We start from the raw sequence: 19,665 nt of genomic DNA, 5'->3' as shown, positions 1-19,665 counted from the left end.
TCCATGCTCCGACGAATTGAGGCTGTTCTGAGGGCTAAAGGGGTGCAACTCAATATTAGGAAGGTGTTCCTAACGTTTTGTACTGTGTATAATCCTCTTCTCTCCCAGGTTTTTAGTGCTTGGCTGTCTCCAAGTCTCTGTTATGTCTGCTCAATAAGACCACTGCACTGGACTGGACTAGTAATGCCAAGGAAGTGAAATCTGACACTCTTGGATGTAGCAAAAGAAAATATGATGGATCATCTCTGAGCCGTGTGTGTATGCTGTTGTGCAGAGTAAGCCACGTATAACATGGGGGTCTCCTATTAAAATGGGGGCCTCTCTACTCACTCTTGTATTGATTAGCAAGCAGGCCATAGCGGTGGGTTGGGGTTAGAGGTTAGGGGACAGAGGGTCCCGTGTAGCTCAGTTGGTAGAGCATGGCACTTGAAACGCCAGGGTTGTGGGTTCAATTCCCACGGGGGACCAGTACAAAAATGTATGCACTCACCACTGTAAGTCGTTCTGGATAAGAGCATCTAATAAATGACTCAAACTGAAAGGTAACTGACCCTTGCGTTGACTAGTGACCAGGCCATGGTTGTGGTGTCCAGCTTGTGGATGTCATTGGAGAAGCAGTCAGCCTGGAACAGAGAACAGAGGACTGGAGAATGTCATGGTAACATAATCCAGAGGAGGTTGGTAGCTCGTTCACTGCCATACTGTGCAGAGAGAATACATCTATGATTCAGTTAGTAATCTTACTAGCTAGTGTTGAGTGATTACTGATTTGAGGTCGGTTCAGTTTCGGTTCGATTATAAGAAAATAATGATGTTTTCGGTAAACAAATAAATAATTGACATTAAATGCACTATGTGGGTTGGATGGTGTAACACATAATACAACTATTAATTAAGTCCCATGATGGTAGTGACTGCCCATTACTGCTTATCACTTATTAACCATTATTTATTGACATTAATAAAATATTTGTTTTATTTGATGACTTTATTATTTCATTCCAAGTCATCATCTCATCTCTATAGAGCAGCTGCCTATGCTGTCTGACGAAATCACTATTTTAGTAGTTCTTCAACGTAAATAATGGAATTCAAATAATTGAACTGATGTCAGTCAATTAGTTGTTTAAAAAAATGAAAAATAACCTAAATGTTGGTTAATTGCTCAGCACTAATACCAGCTGCTCGTACCCTCCAAAGATGTACATGGCCTTCCCCAGGACACAGGGGTCAGGGTTAGGGGTCAGGCCTTCCCCAGGACACAGGGGTCAGGGTTAGAGGTTAGAGGTCAGGCCTTCCCCAGGACACAGGGGTCAGGGTTAGGGGTCAGGCCTTCCCCAGGACACAGGGGTCAGGGTTAGGGGTCAGGCCTTCCCCAGGACACAGGGGTCAGGGTTAGAGGTCAGGCCTTCCCCTGGACACAGGGGTCAGGGTTAGAGGTTAGAGGTCAGGACTTCCACAGGACACAGGGGTCAGGGTTAGAGGTCAGGACTTCCCCAGGACACAGGGGTCAGGGTTAGAGGTCAGGACTTCCCCAGGACACAGGGGTCAGGGTTAGAGGTTAGAGGTCAGGCCTTCCCCAGGACACAGGGGTCAGGGTTAGAGGTCAGGACTTCCCCAGGACACAGGGGTCAGGACTTCCCCAGGACACAGGGGTCAGGACTTCCCCAGGGTTCAGGGGTCAGGGTTAGAGGTCAGGACTTCCCCAGGACACAGGGGTCAGGGTTAGAGGTCAGGACTTCCCCAGGACACAGGGGTCAGGACTTCCCCAGGACACAGGGGTCAGGGTTAGGGGTCAGGCCTTCCCCAGGACACAGGGGTCAGGGTTAGAGGTTAGAGGTCAGGCCTTCCCCAGGACACAGGGGTCAGGGTTAGGGGTCAGGCCTTCCCCAGGACACAGGGGTCAGGGTTAGGGGTCAGGCCTTCCCCAGGACACAGGGGTCAGGGTTAGAGGTTAGAGGTCAGGCCTTCCCCAGGACACAGGGGTCAGGGTTAGGGGTCAGGCCTTCCCCAGGACACAGGGGTCAGGGTTAGGGGTTAGAGGTCAGGCCTTCCCCAGGACACAGGGGTCAGGGTTAGAGGTTAGAGGTCAGGCCTTCCCCAGGACACAGGGGTCAGGACTTCCCAGGACACAGGGGTCAGGGTTAGAGGTCAGGCCTTCCCCAGGACACAGGGGTCAGGCCTTCCCCAGGACACAGGGGTCAGGGTTAGGGGTCAGGCCTTCCCCAGGACACAGGGGTCAGGGTTAGAGGTCAGGACTTCCCCAGGACACAGGGGTCAGGGTTAGAGGTTAGAGGTCAGGCCTTCCCCAGGACACAGGGGTCAGGGGTCAGGGTTAGAGGTCAGGACTTCCCCAGGACACAGGGGTCAGGGTTAGAGGTTAGAGGTCAGGCCTTCCCCAGGACACAGGGGTCAGGGTTAGAGGTCAGGCCTTCCCCAGGACACAGGGGTCAGGGTTAGAGGTTAGAGGTCAGGCCTTCCCCAGGACACAGGGGTCAGGGTTAGGGGTCAGGCCTTCCCCAGGACACAGGGGTCAGGGTTAGAGGTCAGGCCTTCCCAGGACACAGGGGTCAGGGTTAGAGGTTAGAGGTCAGGCCTTCCCCAGGACACAGGGGTCAGGGTTAGGGGTCAGGACTTCCCCAGGACACAGGGGTCAGGGTTAGAGGTCAGGACTTCCCCAGGACACAGGGGTCAGGGTTAGAGGTTAGAGGTCAGGCCTTCCCCAGGACACAGGGGTCAGGGGTCAGGGTTAGAGGTCAGGCCTTCCCCAGGACACAGGGGTCAGGACTTCCCGAGGACACAGGGGTCAGGGGTCAGGGGGTCAGGGTTAGAGGTTAGAGGTCAGGCCTTCCCCAGGACACAGGGGTCAGGGGGTCAGGGTTAGGGGTCAGGCCTTCCCCAGGACACAGGGGTCAGGGTTAGGGGTCAGGACTTCCCCAGGACACAGGGGTCAGGGTTAGGGGTCAGGCCTTCCCCAGGACACAGGGGTCAGGGTTAGAGGTCAGGACTTCCCCAGGACACAGGGGTCAGGGGTCAGGGTTAGAGGTCAGGACTTCCACAGGACACAGGGGTCAGGGGTCAGGGTTAGGGGTCAGGCCTTCCCCAGGAAACAGGGGTCAGGGTTAGGGTCAGGACTTCCCCAGGACACAGGGGTCAGGGTTAGAGGTTAGAGGTCAGGCCTTGCCCAGGACACAGGGGTCAGGACTTCCCCAGGACACAGGGGTCAGGGTTAGGGGTCAGGCCTTCCCCAGGACACAGGGGTCAGGGTTAGAGGTCAGGACTTCCCCAGGACACAGGGGTCAGGGTTAGAGGTCAGGACTTCCCCAGGACACAGGGGTCAGGGTTAGAGGTTAGAGGTCAGGACTTCCACAGGACACAGGGGTCAGGGTTAGAGGTTAGAGGTCAGGCCTTCCCCAGCACACAGGGGTCAGGGTTAGAGGTCAGGACTTCCCCAGGACACAGGGGTCAGGGTTAGAGGTCAGGACTTCCCCAGGACACAGGGGTCAGGACTTCCCCAGGACACAGGGGTCAGGACTTCCCCAGGGTTCAGGGGTCAGGGTTAGAGGTCAGGACTTCCCCAGGACACAGGGGTCAGGGTTAGAGGTCAGGACTTCCCCAGGACACAGGGGTCAGGACTTCCCCAGGACACAGGGGTCAGGGTTAGGGGTCAGGCCTTCCCCAGGACACAGGGGTCAGGGTTAGAGGTTAGAGGTCAGGCCTTCCCCAGGACACAGGGGTCAGGGTTAGGGGGTCAGGCCTTCCCCAGGACACAGGGGTCAGGGTTAGGGTCAGGCCTTCCCCAGGACACAGGGGTCAGGGTTAGAGGTTAGAGGTCAGGCCTTCCCCAGGACACAGGGGTCAGGGTTAGGGGTCAGGCCTTCCCCAGTTCACAGGCGTCAGGGTTAGGGGTTAGAGGTCAGGCCTTCCCCAGGACACAGGGGTCAGGGTTAGAGGTTAGAGGTCAGGCCTTCCCCAGGACACAGGGGTCAGGACTTCCCCAGGACACAGGGGTCAGGGTTAGAGGTCAGGCCTTCCCCAGGACACAGGGGTCAGGCCTTCCCCAGGACACAGGGGTCAGGGTTAGGGGTCAGGCCTTCCCCAGGACACAGGGGTCAGGGTTAGAGGTCAGGACTTCCCCAGGACACAGGGGTCAGGGTTAGAGGTTAGAGGTCAGGCCTTCCCCAGGACACAGGGGTCAGGGGTCAGGGTTAGAGGTCAGGACTTCCCCAGGACACAGGGGTCAGGGTTAGAGGTTAGAGGTCAGGCCTTCCCCAGGACACAGGGGTCAGGGTTAGAGGTCAGGCCTTCCCCAGGACACAGGGGTCAGGGTTAGAGGTTAGAGGTCAGGCCTTCCCCAGGACACAGGGGTCAGGGTTAGGGGTCAGGCCTTCCCCAGGACACAGGGGTCAGGGTTAGAGGTCAGGCCTTCCCCAGGACACAGGGGTCAGGGTTAGAGGTTAGAGGTCAGGAATCCCCAGGACACAGGGGTCAGGGTTAGGGGTCAGGACTTCCCCAGGACACAGGGGTCAGGGTTAGAGGTCAGGACTTCCCCAGGACACAGGGGTCAGGGTTAGAGGTTAGAGGTCAGGCCTTCCCCAGGACACAGGGGTCAGGGGTCAGGGTTAGAGGTCAGGCCTTCCCCAGGACACAGGGGTCAGGACTTCCCGAGGACACAGGGGTCAGGGGTCAGGGGTCAGGGTTAGAGGTTAGAGGTCAGGCCTTCCCCAGGACACAGGGGTCAGGGGTCAGGGTTAGGGGTCAGGCCTTCCCCAGGACACAGGGGTCAGGGTTAGGGGTCAGGACTTCCCCAGGACACAGGGGTCAGGGTTAGGGGTCAGGCCTTCCCCAGGACACAGGGGTCAGGGTTAGAGGTCAGGACTTCCCCAGGACACAGGGGTCAGGGGTCAGGGTTAGAGGTCAGGACTTCCACAGGACACAGGGGTCAGGGGTCAGGGTTAGGGGTCAGGCCTTCCCCAGGACACAGGGGTCAGGGTTAGGGGTCAGGACTTCCCCAGGACACAGGGGTCAGGGTTAGAGGTTAGAGGTCAGGCCTTGCCCAGGACACAGGGGTCAGGACTTCCCCAGGACACAGGGGTCAGGGTTAGGGGTCAGGCCTTCCCCAGGACACAGGGGTCAGGGTTAGAGGTCAGGACTTCCCCAGGACACAGGGGTCAGGGTTAGAGGTCAGGACTTCCCCAGGACACAGGGGTCAGGGTTAGAGGTTAGAGGTCAGGACTTCCACAGGACACAGGGGTCAGGGTTAGAGGTCAGGACTTCCCCAGGACACAGGGGTCAGGGTTAGAGGTTAGAGGTCAGGCCTTCCCCAGCACACAGGGGTCAGGGTTAGAGGTCAGGACTTCCCCAGGACACAGGGGTCAGGGTTAGGGGTCAGGCCTTCCCCAGGACACAGGGGTCAGGGTTAGAGGTCAGGCCTTCCCCAGGACACAGGGGTCAGGGTTAGGGGTCAGGACTTCCCCAGGACACAGGGGTCAGGGTTAGAAGTTAGAGGTCAGGACTTCCCCAGGACACAGGGGTCAGGACTTCCCCAGGACACAGGGGTCAGGGTTAGAGGTTAGAGGTCAGTCCTTCCCCAGGGGTCAGGGTTAGAGGTCAGGACTTCCCCAGGACACAGGGGTCAGGACTTCCCCAGGACACAGGGGTCAGGGTTAGAGGTCAGGCCTTCCCCTGGACACAGGGGTCAGGGTTAGAGGTTAGAGGTCAGGACTTCCACAGGACACAGGGGTCAGGGTTAGAGGTCAGGACTTCCCCAGGGGTCAGGGTTAGAGGTCAGGACTTCCCCAGGACACAGGGGTCAGGGTTAGAGGTCAGGACTTCCCCAGGACACAGGGGTCAGGGTTAGAGGTTAGAGGTCAGGCCTTCCCCAGGACACAGGGGTCAGGGTTAGAGGTCAGGACTTCCCCAGGACACAGGGGTCAGGACTTCCCCAGGACACAGGGGTCAGGACTTCCCCAGGGGTCAGGGGTCAGGGTTAGAGGTCAGGACTTCCCCAGGACACAGGGGTCAGGGTTAGAGGTCAGGACTTCCCCAGGACACAGGGGTCAGGACTTCCCCAGGACACAGGGTCAGGGTTAGAGGTCAGGCCTTCCCCAGGACACAGGGGTCAGGGTTAGAGGTCAGGCCTTCCCCAGGACACAGGGGTCAGGGTTAGGGGTCAGGACTTCCCCAGGACACAGGGGTCAGGGTTAGAGGTCAGGACTTCCCCAGGACACAGGGGTCAGGGTTAGGGGTCAGGACTTCCACAGGACACAGGGGTCAGGGTTAGAGGTTAGAGGTCAGGCCTTCCCCAGGACACAGGGGTCAGGGTTAGGGGTCAGGCCTTCCCCAGGACATAGGGGTCAGGGGTCAGGGTTAGAGGTCAGGCCTTCCCCAGGACACAGGGGTCAGGACTTCCCCAGGACACAGGGGTCAGGCCTTCCCCAGGACACAGGGGTCAGGGGTCAGGGTTAGGGGTCAGGCCTTCCACAGGACACAGGGGTCAGGGTTAGAGGTCAGGCCTTCCCCAGGACACAGGGGTCAGGGTTAGAGGTCAGGCCTTCCCCAGGACACAGGGGTCAGGACTTCCCCAGGACACAGGGGTCAGGGTTAGAGGTCAGGCCTTCCCCAGGACACAGGGGTCAGGGTTAGAGGTCAGGCCTTCCCCAGGACACAGGGGTCAGGGTTAGAGGTTAGGACTTCCCCAGGGGTCAGGGTTAGAGGTCAGGACTTCCCCAGGACACAGGGGTCAGGGTTAGAGGTCAGGACTTCCCCAGGACACAGGGGTCAGGGTTAGAGGTCAGGCCTTCCCCAGGACACAGGGGTCAGGGTTAGAGGTCAGGCCTTCCCCAGGACACAGGGGTCAGGGTTAGGGGTCAGGCCTTCCCCAGGACACAGGGGTCAGGGTTAGAGGTTAGAGGTCAGGACTTCCCCAGGGGTCAGGGTTAGAGGTCAGGCCTTCCCCAGGACACAGGGGTCAGGACTTCCCCAGGACACAGGTGTCAGGGTTAGAGGTCAGGACTTCCCCAGGACACAGGGGTCAGGGTTAGAGTTCAGGACTTCCCCAGGGGTCAGGGTTAGAGGTCAGGCCTTCCCCAGGGGTCAGGGTTAGAGGTCAGGCCTTCCCCAGGACACAGGGGTCAGGGTTAGAGGTCAGGCCTTCCCCAGGACACAGGGGTCAGGGTTAGAGGTCAGGCCTTCCCCAGGACACAGGGGTCAGGGTTAGAGGTCAGGCCTTCCCCAGGGGTCAGGGTTAGGGGTCAGGCCTTCCCCAGGACACAGGGGTCAGGGTTAGAGGTCAGGCCTTCCCCAGGACACAGGGGTCAGGGTTAGGGGTCAGGACTTCCCCAGGACACAGGGGTCAGGGTTAGAGGTTAGAGGTCAGGCCTTCCCCAGGACACAGGGGTCAGGGTTAGAGGTTAGAGGTCAGGCCTTCCCCAGGACACAGGGGTCAGGGTTAGGGGTCAGGACTTCCCCAGGACACAGGGGTCAGGGTTAGAGGTTAGAGGTCAGGCCTTCCCCAGGACACAGGGGTCAGGGTTAGAGGTCAGGACTTCCCCAGGACACAGGGGTCAGGGTTAGAGGTCAGGCCTTCCCCAGGACACAGGGGTCAGGGTTAGGGGTCAGGCCTTCCCCAGGACACAGGGGTCAGGGTTAGAGGTTAGAGGTCAGGACTTCCACAGGACACAGGGGTCAGGGTTAGAGGTCAGGACTTCCCCAGGACACAGGGGTCAGGGTTAGAGGTTAGAGGTCAGGCCTTCCCCAGGGGTCAGGGTTAGAGGTCAGGACTTCCCCAGGGGTCAGGGTTAGAGGTCAGGCCTTCCCCAGGACACAGGGGTCAGGGTTAGAGGTCAGGCCTTCCCCAGGGGTCAGGGTTAGAGGTCAGGCCTTCCCCAGGGGTCAGGGTTAGAGGTCAGGCCTTCCCCAGGGGTCAGGGTTAGAGGTCAGGCCTTCCCCAGGACACAGGGGTCAGGGTTAGAGGTTAGAGGTCAGGCCTTCCCCAGGACACAGGGGTCAGGGTTAGAGGTCAGGGTTAGAGGTCAGGCCTTCCCCAGGACCCAGGGGTCAGGGTTAGAGGTCAGGCCTTCCCCAGGGGTCAGGGTTAGAGGTCAGGCCTTCCCCAGGGGTCAGGGTTAGAGGTCAGGCCTTCCCCAGGGGTCAGGGTTAGAGGTCAGGCCTTCCCCAGGACACAGGGGTCAGGGTTAGAGGTCAGGACTTCCCCAGGACACAGGGGTCAGGGTTAGAGGTTAGAGGTCAGGCCTTCCCCAGGACACAGGGGTCAGGGTTAGAGGTCAGGCCTTCCCCAGGATGCAGGGGTCAGGGTTAGAGGTTAGAGGTCAGGACTTCCCCAGGACACAGGGGTCAGGGGTCAGGGTTAGAGGTCAGGACTTCCCCAGGACACAGGGGTCAGGGTTAGGGGTCAGGACTTCCCCAGGACACAGGGGTCAGGACTTCCCCAGGACACAGGGGTCAGGACTTCCCCAGGACACAGGGTTAGAGGTCAGGCCTTCCCCAGGACACAGGGGTCAGGGTTAGAGGTTAGAGGTCAGGCCTTCCCCAGGACACAGGGGTCAGGGTTAGGGGTCAGGCCTTCCCCAGGACACAGGGGTCAGGGTTAGAGGTCAGGCCTTCCCCAGGACACAGGGGTCAGGGTTAGAGGTTAGAGGTCAGGCCTTCCCCAGGACACAGGGGTCAGGGTTAGAGGTTAGAGGTCAGGCCTTCCCCAGGACACAGGGGTCAGGGTTAGAGGTCAGGACTTCCCCAGGACACAGGGGTCAGGGGTCAGGGTTAGAGGTCAGGACTTCCCCAGGGGTCAGGGTTTGAGGTCAGGACTTCCCCAGGATGCAGGCTGAGTGGCCGTCCCTCGCCCCCGGAACTGTCCCAGAAATCTTAGGGGTGAACCACTGGTGGTTGTCTAAAGTTCAAACAGACATGTTAACCTCACACAGAGATACCCATCACAGACAGAGACAGAGAAGAAAGAGAGAGAGAGAGAGAGAGAGAGAGAGAGAGAGAGAGAGAGAGAGAGAGAGAGAGAGAGAGAGAGAGAGAGAGAGAGAGAGAGAGAGAGAGAGAGAAAGAGACAGAGAGAGAGAGAGAGAGAGAGAGATAGAGATAGAGATAGAGACAGAGAGAGAGAGAGAGAGAGAGAGAGAGAGAGAGAGAGAGAGATAGAGATAGAGATAGAGATAGAGATAGAGATAGAGATAGAGATAGAGATAGAGATAGAGACAGAGAGAGAGAGAGAGAGAGAGAGAGAGAGAGATAGAGACAGAGAGAGAGAGAGAGAGAGAGAGAGAGAGAGAGAGAGAGAGAGAGAGAGAGACAGAGAGAGAGAGAGAGAGAGAGAGACAGACAGATGTTGGAGCAAGCTCCACTGGAAACTAGACTGCATTATTCTGCATAAAATGCATCTTCACTTCCAAAACAAACGTAGTGTACTAGATAGCCATTTAAGACGCAAACATAGAGCACATTGGTGAACTTGCTGATATCAAAGGCATAGAGCACTCTGAAGTGTACTAGGGTTGGGGATTTACAGATCGTCCTCCTGTCCAAACATCGTTGAAATACAATAGTATCATTAAAACAACTCTTCAGGGGGGAGGGTTAGGGAGAGGGCGTGTTGCGCAGGGAGGGGTCAATATAGAGGACACATTGGTTATACCAGAACTGTGATTTGGTGCATACAGTCGTGGTCAAAAGAAGAGAATAACACAAATACTATCATTATTATTATTACAAATATTATTATTATTTTCACAAAGTCTGCTGCCTCAGTTTTTATGATGCCAATTTGCATATACTCCAGAATGTTATGAAGAGTGATCAGATGAAATTGCAATTAATTGCAAAGTCCCCAAAAACGTAATCCCCAAAAAACATTTCCACTGCATTTCAGCCCTGCCACAAAAGGACCAGCTGACATCATCTCAGTGATTTTCTCATTAACACAGGTGAGAGTGTTGACAAGGCTGGAGATCACTCTGTCATGCTGATTGAGTTAGAATAACAGACTGGAAGCTTTAAAAGGAGGGTGGTGCTTGAAAGCATTGTTCTTCCTCTGTTAACCATGGTTACCTGCAAGGAAACACGTGCCGTCATCATTGCGTTGCACAAAAAGGGCTTCACAGGCAAGGATATTGCTGCTAGTAAGATTGCACCTAAATCAACCATTTATCGGATCATCAAGAACTTCAAGGAGAGAGGTTCAATTGTTGTGAAGAAGGCTTCAGGGCGCCCAAGAAAATCCAGCAACCGCCAGGACCGTCTCCTAAAGTTGATTCAGCTGTGGGATCGGGGCACTACCAGTGCAGAGCTTGCTCAGGAATGGCAGCAGGCAGGTGTGAGTGCATCTGCACGCACAGTGAGGCGAAGACTTTTGGAGGATGGCCTGGTGTCAAGAAGGGCAGCGAGGAAGCCACTTCTCTCCAGGAAAAACATCAGGGACAGACTGATATTCTGCAAAAGGTACAGCGATTGGACTGCTGAGGACTGGGGTAAAGTCATTTTCTCTGATGAATCCCCTTTCCGATTGTTTGGGGCATCTGGAAAACACCTTGTCCGGAGAAGACAAGGTGAGCGCTACCATCAGTCCTGTGTCATGCCAACAGTAAAGCATGCTGAGACCATTCATGTGTGGGGTTGCTTCTCAGCCAAGGGAGTGGGCTCACTCAACATGTTGCCTAAGAACACAGCCATGAATAAAGAATGGTACCAACACATCCTCAGAGAGGAACTTCTCCCAACCATCCAAGAACAGTTTGGTGACGAACAATGCCTTTTCCAGCATGATGGAGCACCTTGCCATAAGGCAAAAGTGATAACTAAGTGGCTCGGGGAACAAAACATCAAAATGTTGGGTCCATGGCCAGGAAACTCCCCAGACCTTAATCCCATTGAGAACTTGTGGTCAATCCTCAAGAGGCGGGTGGACAAACAAAAACCCACAAATTCTGACAAACTTAGAATGGGCTGCCATCAGTCAGGATGTGGCCCAGAAGTTAATTGACAGCATGCCAGGGCGGATTGCAGAGGTCTTGAAAAAGAAGGGTCAACACTGCAAATATTGACTCTTTGCATAAACTTAATGTAATTGTCAATAAAAGCCTTTGACACTTATGGAATGCTTATAATTATACTTCAGTATACCATAGTAAATCTGACAAAAACATTTTTAAAAAACACTGAAGCAGCAAACTTTGTGAAGACCAATACTCAAAACTTTGACCATGACTGTAATGTCATTCTTCTGATTTAAATTGTTACAAAAGCCACAAACAATCTCATCAAATAATTGTTGAAAACCGAGTTATTTTGTGGCTAGGGGGCCCTCATCGATTTTGTTAGTCAGTTTCACTCAGATATCATATTAAAACTGCAAACATTTCTCTCCACCCTGTGTCAAAATGAGTAGAATTGCATGAAATGTTATAAAATTGAAAAATCCTCTCCGTCCCATGGCAAAATGTGTACAATTTCGGCCGCTCATTATGAGTTCAGATTTTTTGTGGGTCCCACCCCCATGAACGTTGTTCATCCCTGGCCTATGATAAAAAGGGTATCGGGGCAAAGAATGGACAGACTACAAACCTCTGTCATCCTGCTGAGTTCACTCCTCTGGAGGTGAACATGCTGCTGTTCCGTCATCCTGCTGAGTTCACTCCTCTGGAGGGGAACATGCTGGTGGTCCGTCATCCTGCTGAGTTCACTCCTCTGGAGGGGAACATGCTGGTGGTCCGTCATCCTGCTGAGTTCACTCCTCTGGAGGTGAACATGCTGGTGGTCCGTCATCCTGCTGAGTTCACTCCTCTGGAGGGGAACATGCTGGTGGTCCGTCATCCTGCTGAGTTCACTCCTCTGGAGGTGAACATGCTGGTGGTCCGTCATCCTGCTGAGTTCACTCCTCTGGAGGGGAACATGCTGCTGTTCCGTCATCCTGCTGAGTTCACTCCTCTGGAGGTGAACATGCTGCTGTTCCATCATCCTGCTGAGTTCACTCCTCTGGAGGGGAACATGCTGGTGGTCCGTCATCCTGCTGAGTTCACTCCTCTGGAGGGGAACATGCTGGTGGTCCGTCATCCTGCTGAGTTCACTGCTCTGGAGGTGAACATGCTGGTGGTCCGTCATCCTGCTGAGTTCACTCCTCTGGAGGTGAACATGCTGGTGGTCCGTCATCCTGCTGAGTTCACTCCTCTGGAGGGGAACATGCTGGTGGTCCGTCATCCTGCTGAGTTCACTCCTCTGGAGGGGAACATGCTGGTGGTCCGTCATCCTGCTGAGTTCACTCCTCTGGAGGTGAACATGCTGGTGGTCCGTCATCCTGCTGAGTTCACTCCTCTGGAGGGGAACATGCTGGTGGTCCGTCATCCTGCTGAGTTCACTCCTCTGGAGGTGAACATGCTGGTGGTCCGTCATCCTGCTGAGTTCACTGCTCTGGAGGTGAACATGCTGGTGGTCCGTCATCCTGCTGAGTTCACTGCTCTGGAGGTGAACATGCTGGTGGTCCGTCATCCTGCTGAGTTCACTCCTCTGGAGGGGAACATGCTGGTGGTCCGTCATCCTGCTGAGTTCACTCCTCTGGAGGGGAACATGCTGGTGGTCCGTCATCCTGCTGAGTTCACTGCTCTGGAGGGGAACATGCTGGTGGTCCGTCATCCTGCTGAGTTCACTGCTCTGGAGGTGAACATGCTGGTGGTCCGTCATCCTGCTGAGTTCACTCCTCTGGAGGGGAACATGCTGGTGGTCCGTCATCCTGCTGAGTTCACTCCTCTTGAGGTGAACATGCTGGTGGTCCGTCATCCTGCTGAGTTCACTCCTCTGGAGGTGAACATGCTGGTGGTCCGTCATCCTGCTGAGTTCACTGCTCTGGAGGTGAACATGCTGGTGGTCCGTCATCCTGCTGAGTTCACTGCTCTGGAGGTGAACATGCTGGTGGTCCTTGTTAGAAATAATAATTTATTTGATCAGATTGTATATTTAGGATTCTGACAGTTCGATAGGCAAAAGGCATAGCCTGAGGACAAAAGCCTAAATCAATGTTCATTCAAGTGTTATCAATAACGTTATCGGCTAAATGATACACTCTTTTTTCTGATTGTTGTTGTTTCTATAAATACCAATTTGTAAACTATTCAAAATAGTTGTTTGTGTGAGAACTCTGACTCCTACTAATCATTCATTTATTTATTGTTCCTGCTTATTGAAAGTGCTGCCGCAGGACCTTATGCTGCCGCAGGACCTTATGCTGCCGCAGGACCTTATGCTGCCGCAGGACCTTATGCTGCCGCAGGACCTTATGCTGCCGCAGGACCTTATGCTGCCGCAGGACCTTATGCTGCCGCAGGACAATATGCCTGATTGCCTGGTGCACAATTCAAGGACAATAATAAACACTTATAAATTCTCCCTGAAGTATGTGTGGTGCCTCCACTCCTCTCACTTCGGCATCTCGGTGGACCCCAAGTAGACCATCACCAGCCACTGTACTTTAATTTAATTTCCAAGGTAATACAAAACTAACCACAGTATTTAAGTGGCAGACTTTCTCCAACGTCTGTGCCATGACATAATCCATAGGCTTTTGGTACATTAGGAGAGGAGTTGGGGAGTTTAAATGCCCTAAAAGGGCACAGCGCCTGAAAGTACAAAGTACTTTACTTTATGTTTTTTGTGTTCTCTGTTAAAATGTCTGCTCAGCCCACACGCTCTATATATGTAATGTATACAATAACTACGTATTCATACTATGACTCTCCCATTCCATGGAATGTCCACCACCCTCATATGACATGTCTTCAATGATAGACGGAAGAGACAAGGTTAACTTAGATTTTATACAAGTAAAGACCAACAAAATCCAAGGAATGTGCACAGGCTTCATGTTGGGGGAAAAAGCATATGGTTCTCGAACACTTTAAGAGATTGTCAGTAGGTGTGGTTTTCCTGCAAGAGTTACATTTAAAAAATGATACATTTAAAATTGTAAGAGGAGCTGGGTGGGAGAGGCTTATGCTGCCACCTAGTGGAGTAACAGCAGAGGTGCAGCCATCCTGATAAATAAGAACACCCTTTTCCCCTTATATCCCAGCACATGGACCAAGAAGGGGGGTTGGGGTAAGGGGGGGTAGAAGGATTACTTTATCCTATCCCAGGTATTCCTTAAAGAGGTGGGGCAGTTTTCTAATGTTGAATTGTACCTTACATGATGAAAAATACACATCGATTTCATTGTATATCCCCCAAGGGGAAAAAATGTTGTTGTTTTTTTGTTTAGAATTCAAGCTATATTAGATCCCAGACAGGAACTACTATTATAGCAGGCGACCTAAATCATGCATTCGATAAGATTGTCAGACGTACCAATAAAAAAGGCCCATTCATGGAGCTTCCAGAGGCAGGACACCTGGAGATTACTATTCCCAACTACAAAATACTAGTCCTAATCCATGACATAGTGACATGGGATCATTCTCCGGTATCATGCTTGACTACACCAACAGAAAATACACTTATCGACAGAATATCGACAATGAACAGAGCGCATCGTCAAGACCCGATATTTATTAAATATGCAAATAGAAAAAAAACTTTACCATTACAAATGCAGACAAGGACAGAGAAAAGCCGACCCCGATGTTATTTGGGATACTTTTAAGGCACGTGTCAAACTCATTCCACGGAGGGCTGAATATCTGCAGGTTTTAGCTCCTCCCTTGTACATGAAATAAGGTCAGTAATTATTAAGGAACTCCCCTCACCTGGTTGTCCAGGTCTTAACCAAAGACCTGCAGACACTAGGCCCTCCATGGAATGAGTTTGACCCCCTGTTTTAAGGAGTACATTAGGGGAATTATAATCTCATACTCTGCTAAAGTTAAATATGAGTTTGAAATTAAAATGTAAGAAAAATAAATCACTAGCTGAGAAAAAGTCCATAAACAGGAATAGACAGCCAACAACTACAGGTTGAATAAAGCATAATACTTATTATTAATAATACTTCATGGCAAATAAAACTGGTAAACATCTCGCATCCCTCACAAAACGAATACACGCCAAACCAGTTAAAATGTTAAAAGATACAAAATTGTTAATTAGAAACAACAACATGATCTATTACTGCACCTTCCGAGTGGCGCAGTGGTCTAAGGCCACTAGAGATCCTGGTTCGAATCCAGGCTCTGTCGTAGCCGGCCGCAACCGGGAGACCCATGGGGCGGCGCACAATTGGCCCAGCGTCGTCCAGGGTAGGGGAGGGAATGGCCGGCAGGGATGTAGCTCAGTTGGTAGAGCATGGCATTTGCAACGCCAGGGTTGTGGGTTCGTTTCCCACGGGGGGCCAGTATAAAAAAATTATGTATGCACTCACTAACTGTAGTCGCTCTGGATAAGAGCGTCTGCTAAGTGACAAAAATGTAAAATCTATACAAATCAGAATGAAACAACAGTTGGATTGATCCCACAGCCTTCTTAGACTCACCAACCCTGAAGCAGCTATCAGCAGACAAAAAATAATCACTATTTGCAATGGCAATTGAACCGCTTGCAGAAAGAATTAGACAGGACCCAAACGACCCAAACGACTTCATACTAAACGTTATGTAGCTCCCTCATTCATAAACCTTATGGCACAGCGGGGACTATGAAGCAACACAAACATAGGCACAGACACACAAACACATGATAACATACGCTCTATACACACACGTACACATGGATTTTGTCCTGTAGATATGTGGTAGTGGTGGAGTAGGGGCCTGAGGGCACACAGTGTGTTGTGAAATCTGTGAATGTATTATAATGTTTTTTAAATTGTATAAACTGCCTTAATTTTGCTGGACCCCAGGAAGAGTAGCTGCTGCCTTGGCAGGAACTAATGGGGATCCATAATAAACCCCAGGAAGAGTAGCTGCTGCCTTGGCAGGAACTAATGGGGATCCATAATAAACCCCAGGAAGAGTAGCTGCTGCCTTGGCAGGAACTAATGGGGATCCATAATAAACCCCAGGAAGAGTAGCTGCTGCCTTGGCAGGAACTAATGGGGATCAATAATAAACCCCAGGAAGAGTAGCTGCTGCCTTGGCAGGAACTAATGGGGATCCATAATAAACACAAATACAACGACGCCTCCCTGCTGTGCTCTTTTGGCCCTGAGGCACATTCATGTCAGCAGTAATGCATTTTGGCTGGTGAACACAACTGGTGGCAGGAGTAGAGGGGTGAAGATGAAGGGGCTGTCCTCTCCAGTCATGTCCAGCTGAGGTCCACCTCTAGATGAAGGGGCTGTCCTCTCCAGTCATGTCCAGCTGAGGTCCACCTCTAGATGAAGGGGCTGTCCTCTCCAGTCATGTCCAGCTGAGGTCCACCTCTAGATGAAGGGGCTGTCCTCTCCAGTCATGTCCAGCTGAGGTCCACCTCTAGATGAAGGGGCTGTCCTCTCCAGTCATGTCCAGCTGAGGTCCACCTCTAGATGAAGGGGCTGTCCTCTCCAGTCATGTCCAGCTGAGGTCCACCTCATGTCATGTCCAGCTGTGCTGTTGGTGGAAGTGGCTCCACGTCATCTTCTGGGCTGGCCTCTTCACACCTCTAGATGGGCGGGCGGGGGAAGATGTGGAGCTAGAGAAAGCAGCAGGGGTCAGACTGAATAAAATAATAAAATCAGTAAGAATACTTTTACGGATGAGCTCTGCATCAATACATCAAATAAACAACATATATCTATAAACATATATATTATATAGAGTAGGGGGAACACAATCACTGTGGTGAATTGAACCAATGGTAAATAAGGCTGGTGAGGGGAAGACGGCTCGTAGTGGTGGCCGGGGTGGGGTGAGTGAAATGGGGTGGACGGCTCGTAGTGGTGGCCGGGGTGAGTGGAATGGGGAGGACGGCTCGTAGTGGTGGCCGGGGTGGGGGTGAGTGGAATGGGGAGGACGGCTCGTAGTGGTGGCCGGGGGTGGGGTGAGTGGAATGGGGAGGACGGCTCGTAGTGGTGGCCGGGGTGGGGGTGAGTGGAATGGGGAGGACGGCTCGTAGTGGTGGCCGGGGTGGGGGTGAGTGGAATGGGGAGGACGGCTCGTAGTGGTGGCCGGGGTGGGGTGAGTGGAATGGGGAGGACGGCTCGTAGTGGTGGCCGGGGTGGGGTGAGTGGAATGGGGAGGACGGCTCGTAGTGGTGGCCGGGGTGGGGTGAGTGGAATGGGGAGGACGGCTCGTAGTGGTGGCCGGGGTGGGGGTGAGTGGAATGGGGAGGACGGCTCGTAGTGGTGGCCGGGGGTGGGGTGAGTGGGATGGGGAGGACGGCTCGTAGTGGTGGCCGGGGTGGGGGTGAGTGGAATGGGGAGGACGGCTCGTAGTGGTGGCCGGGGTGAGTGGAATGGGGAGGACGGCTCGTAGTGGTGGCCGGGGTGGGGTGAGTGGGATGGGGAGGACGGCTCGTAGTGGTGGCCGGGGTGGGGTGAGTGGAATGGGGAGGACGGCTCGTAGTGGTGGCCGGGGTGGGGTGAGTGAAATGGGGTGGACGGCTCGTAGTGGTGGCCGGGGTGGGGTGAGTGGAATGGGGAGGACGGCTCGTAGTGGTGGCCGGGGTGGGGTGAGTGGAATGGGGAGGACGGCTCGTAGTGGTGGCCGGGGTGGGGTGAGTGAAATGGTATCAAGCACATGGTTTTCGTCTGTTTTGTGTTGTTCCATTAACTCCATTCCGGTCATTGTTGTGGGCCGTCCTCCCGTCACCTGCCCCCACTGACATACATACACTTAGGTTGGAGTCATTAAAACTTGTTTTTCAACCACTCCACACATTTCTTGTTAACAAACTATAGTTTTGGCAAGTCAGTTAGGATTTTTCCAACAATTGTTTACAGACAGATTATTTCACTTATAATTCACTGTATCACAATTCCAGTGGGTCAGAAGTTTACATACACTAAGTTCACTGTGCCTTAAAACAGTTTGGAAAATTCCAGAAAATGATGTCAATACTTTAGAAGCTTCTGATGGGCTAATTGACATAATTTGAGTCAATTGGAGGTGTACCTGTGGATGTATTTCAAGGCCTACCTTCAAACTCAGTGCGTCTTTGCTTGATTGACATCATGGGAAACTAGAAACCAAAAATAAATTGTAGACCTCCACAAGTCTGGTTCATCCTTGGGAGCAATTTCCAAATGCCTGAAGGTACCACGTTCATCTGTACAAACAATAGTACGCAAGTATAAACACCATGGGACCACACAGCCGTCATACCGCTCAGGAAGGAGACGCGTTCTGTCTCCTAGAGATGAACATACTTTGGTGCAAATCAATCCAAGAACAACAGCAAAGGACCTTGTGAAGATGCTGAAGTTGAGCACTGGCGCTGACGAAGATGGCGGCCTCGCGACTAGCTCTTAGGAAACGTTGCAGTATTTTGTTTTTTTATGTATTATTTTTTACATTATTAGCTCAGAAAGTGTTTTGTATCATTACATACAGCTGGGGAAAACTATTGGATATCAGAGCGGCGGTAACTCACCAGCATTACGACCAGGAATACGACTTTCCCGAAGCAGATCCTATGTTTGCTCTCCCCAGGGCAACTGAACTGATTCCAGCGGCTGACCCAAAACATCGCCGGCGGAGGAGAGGCACTCGGAGCGGCCTGCTGGTTCGACTTCGGAGGCGCGCACACCACCCACCGCTTCCAAGTATACTACTCACTAATGTTCAGTCTCCGGTTAACAAGGTCGACGAACTCCGGGCAAGGATTTCTTTCCAGAGAGACATCAAGGCCTGTAACATACTTTGTTTCACGGAAACATGGCTCTCTTGGGATATTCTGTCGAAATCGGTCCAGCCAGATGGGTTCTCTGTTCATCGCGCAGACAGGAATAAATATCTCTCCGGGAAGCAGAAGGGCGGAGGTGTGTGTTTCATGATTAACGACTCATGGTGTAATTGTAGTAACATAGAGGAACTCGAGTCCTTCTGTTCACCCGACCTAGAATACCTCACAATCAGATGCCGACCGTATTATCTCCCAAGAGAATTTTCTTTGGTTATAGTCACGGCCGTGTATATCCCCCCTGAAGCCGATACCACGACGGCCCTCAAAGAACTTCACTGGACTTTATGCAAACTGGAAACCACATATCCTGAGGCTGCATTTATTGTAGCCTGGGATTGTAACAAAGCAAATTTGAGGACTAGGCTGCCGAATTCTATCAACATATCAACTGTTCCACTCGCACTGCCAAAATCCTCGACCATTGCTATTCGAACTTCCGGGATGGTTATAAGGCCCTCCCCCGCTAACCTTTCGGCAAATCTGACCACGACTTCATTTTGCTCCTCCCTTCCTATAGGCAGAAACTCAAACAGGAAATAACCGTGCTAAGGACTATTCAACACTGGTCTGACCAATCGGAATCCACGCTTCAAGATTGTTTTGATCACGCGGACTGGGATATGTTCCGGGTAGCTTCCGAAAATAATTTAGACGAATACACTGAAACAGTGACTGAGTTTATCAGGAAGTGTATAGGTGATGTTGTGCCCACTGTGACTATTAAAACCTACACTAACCAGAAACCGTGGCAATTAAGCTGGCAAAACATCAGTATAGAGACAAAGTGGAGTCACAATTCAACGGCTAAGACACGAGACGTATATAGCAGGGTCTACAGACAAT

The 19,665-nt window shown here is 52.7% G+C and overlaps 1 non-coding gene and 1 pseudogene across 1 annotated transcript; one reads left to right on the top strand and one right to left on the bottom strand.

Annotated features, from left to right (window-relative positions):
- LOC121556149 overlaps positions 1–19,665 on the bottom strand; it is a 128,715-nt pseudogene that overhangs the window by 45,159 nt on the left and 63,891 nt on the right.
- Positions 393–468, top strand: trnas-uga. The gene has a single exon. It is a non-coding gene; the product is annotated as a tRNA-Ser (tRNA).

This window comes from Coregonus clupeaformis, unplaced genomic scaffold (genome assembly GCF_020615455.1).
Source record: "Coregonus clupeaformis isolate EN_2021a unplaced genomic scaffold, ASM2061545v1 scaf0122, whole genome shotgun sequence".
Taxonomy (NCBI): Eukaryota; Metazoa; Chordata; class Actinopteri; order Salmoniformes; family Salmonidae; genus Coregonus; species Coregonus clupeaformis.
The sequence above is the reverse complement of the archived record's forward strand: the minus strand, read 5'-3'. Positions and strand labels throughout refer to the sequence as shown.